Below are 3561 nucleotides of genomic sequence, written 5' to 3' on the forward strand. Positions count from 1 at the left end.
TTTCCAACTGGACTCTATCCAAGTATTTAACTATCTTTCTATCTATATTATATCTATCTATCTATCTTTTTATTTCTCTCTCTTTTGTCTTCTGTAAGAGTGTAACCAAGGAGATATGAAGATTTTAGGTACACCGTACACGAAGTAAGTTTTATTTTTAGACCTAACGGGGGGTGGGGGGATCCCTCATGCACCCCCATCCCCTCTCCTTGCAAGGAGCACGAATCCGTCCCTGAAACATGCATGTTAAAATCCTTAAACATTCTTTATTTTTTATTGTTTAAACATTATTTTTGTTCGAATATAATTATGTTTATGTTTTTTTTTATAAACATCGTTGACAATTTCTGAAAAGATATATTGCGTCTCAAAAGAAAAATACATCAGTTCGTAGCTGATAAAATACTAAAAAACTCTTAAGTTTCATCTTTTCCCCAGAGTTTGTCATTTCGATTCTTACACGGGTAGCCGTAGTACATTTGAATTTCCGAGCCGGGTCAACCTTTCCGGTCCTAGTTTGTACTGTAACAAGCTCTATGGACAGGACTAGCCGGTGCAACAAGGTTGACGCGGTCAGACTTTATTCTTTATATAGGTTGAATATACTTTTACTAAAGGGGCAAGAGGTGCGTGCTTATCATTAAAAATCCTAAATTTCATTGGAATTTAAATTTAAGATCTGAAAAAGATTTTTTTTATTTTTTTGTTAAAATAAGTTATTATTTCCTATTTAAAAAGTGCATGAACCCCCCCCCCATCCCTCTCCTTCCTTTAAATTAAAAAAAGAATGGCTTAATTACCTTTACTTATACAATCAGTAACCTGCACAGTATTGTTTTATTGTCACAACACAGTTTAAAACATTATTTCTTTCTAAAATCAATGTATTTTATAATTTGAATTAAATATATGCATGCAATCAGAGTATTTGTATTTACTATTTACATATAGTTTCGGGCCCTGCAAACCTTATTTTACCTTTATTTTACCTCATACATTAACCACGTTATTAACGTTATTTTAATCTAAAAGAATGAAAGAAGACGCCAATCATTCCCCTTTTTTGGTTAATCAGTATAGGCCTGTTCATTTTTGAAAACTGAACAAAAATGGTTTGATGGGGAGGGTTGATATATTGAAACAAAAAATAAAATTTCTTTTTCACCATTTATAAAATTTTCAAATACTTTCCAATCATTTTTCAAACATTTTTCAAACATTTTTCAAACGTTTTTCAAACATTTTTCAAACGTTTTTCAAACGTTTTTCAAACATTTTTCAAACATTTTTCAAACTTTTTTCAAACATTTTTCAACCGTTTTTCAAACATTTTTCAAACATTTTTCAAACATTTTTCAAACATTTTTCAAACATTTTTCAAACATTTTTCAAACATTTTTCAAACATTAAAAAATTATAGGGTTGTTTTGAATAGTTCAAAATATATTTTCTTTAAAATTGACTATTTTCAAGTTGGTATAGCTTATAAAAAAAGCACTATGAATAAAAATGGAGAATGTGAGTTGGGTGGGGGGGGGGGAGTAATTACATGTTTATTAGCGCCCCCCCCCCTCTATCTCTCTTAGATAACCCCCAGACTTGATTTCATGCAAAGTCTGGAGTAGAAATCAGCCCCTTCAAAAATGAAATCTACAAAAAAATTGGTTAAGAAAATTAAAAAAAATACATCTGATTCACACCAAAAGTAGTGATAAAAAGCCTCTTGAATTTCTCATTAAAATTTAATTTTTTCATAATTAACACAATTAATTTAATTCAGTTCCAGTTATATTTCAAGGTTAGATAAGTTTAAACACAACTAATCATTAACAAGAAAAATGTTTAGATAGTTTAATGAATCCAAAACTGCGTAGGCTGTTGTAAGAAGGACCCCCTATAACAGTGGGATATTTTAAGGGGTCATAAGGGGGGGGGGTGACTGGGTTTTGTCACAATACTTCTCTTAAAAAGCATTTGTCTTGTGTTTCATGATGAGAATGAACAAAAATCGTTTTTTAGGAAATTACCAAATTCTTTGTGTCAGCAAACTCCTTTATCTGGGGGAACTAGCTAGGAGAACAAAGCTTTGCCTGAAAATCTAAAACTTTCTCTATAAACGTCAATTTACTCAATTTTGAAATTTTAAACCAAGCTAAGAACATTCCCGTGGTTCTACCGAGTTCCCTACCCAAAATTTTAGCCAAATTGGTTCAAAGGGATCTTGAGTTATGCATTTATGATCACAAAGACAAACAGAGATTACTACTTTGTATTTATGAATGCTGAATCAACCAACGGTTTGGGGGGGGGGGGGAAGGAGGCATTAGCTGCAGCAAATAAACAAGGTAATTAAGAGCTAGAGACTATGTACAAATTTTGTTCTGATCGTTATCAGAAAACCCAGTTTGTATAAACGAAATATTTTACGCATTTGAACTTTTAAAATTGTGTATCTTTTAAAATTGACACAGATTTATACTATATATGGTAAACATATCTTTAACAAATATTAACGCATTTTAGTAAGAATGCTTTGGTAAAAACATTTTGTTAGAAATAACGAACATTATGTTGGAAATTATGAACATTTTGGTAGAAATTCGAACTTTTTTGAAACAACGAACATTTGTTGGAAATTACGATTTTTAAAGAAATTACGAACAATTTTTAGAAATTACAAACATTTTGTTAGAAATAACAAACATTTTGTTGGAAATAACGAACATTTTGTTAGAAAATTCTAACATTTGCTTTGAAATTACGAATACTTATTTACAAATGACGGACATTTTGTTCAAATTTACGAACATTTTGATAGAAAATTCAAATATTTTGTTCGAAATTATGGATATTTATTTATGAATGACGCACATTTTCTTTGAATTTACGAACATGTTGTTAGAAATAACGAACATTTTGTTAGAACAAACGAACAACACTTTGTTAGAAATAACGAACATATTGCTGAAATAAAAACATTTTGCCAGAAATTACGAACATTTTTAAGAACATTCAAATATTTCATTACAAATAACAAATATTTTGTTAGAAATGACGAACATTTTGAGAGAAATTACGAATATTCTGATAGAAATTGAGAACATTTTGTTAGAAGTAACGAACATCTTTTTAGAAAATAGGAATATTTTGTTAAAAAAATTACGATGTTTTATTAGAAATAACGAATATTTGTTAGAAATTACAAATATTTTTGGTAAAGAAATAACTAACATTTTGTTAAAAATTTCGAACAATTATGTTAAAAATTACAAACATTTTTTAGAAATAACGAACATTTTGTTAGAAATTACGAAAAATTTGTTCCGAACAGAATTTTAGAGATGAAACATTTGTGAGATACACTTACCATTCTGCTTATAGTTTTAGTTTGTGTTCATGAATTATGAATCGTCCTTTAATTCACATATTTTACAGGACTCCCTGTAGATGGGGATGGATGTCAAAAAATCAAAAAACATTAAATTTTTTAACTCTCCCGTTAATATAGTGTCCAAATGTATAGCTTTATGTATGATCTCCTATTACAACGTTAAAGCAACC

The sequence above is a fragment of the Eurytemora carolleeae genome, unplaced genomic scaffold (genome assembly GCF_000591075.1).
Source record: "Eurytemora carolleeae unplaced genomic scaffold, Eaff_2.0 scaffold5, whole genome shotgun sequence".
In the NCBI taxonomy this organism is placed as follows: domain Eukaryota; kingdom Metazoa; phylum Arthropoda; class Copepoda; order Calanoida; family Temoridae; genus Eurytemora; species Eurytemora carolleeae.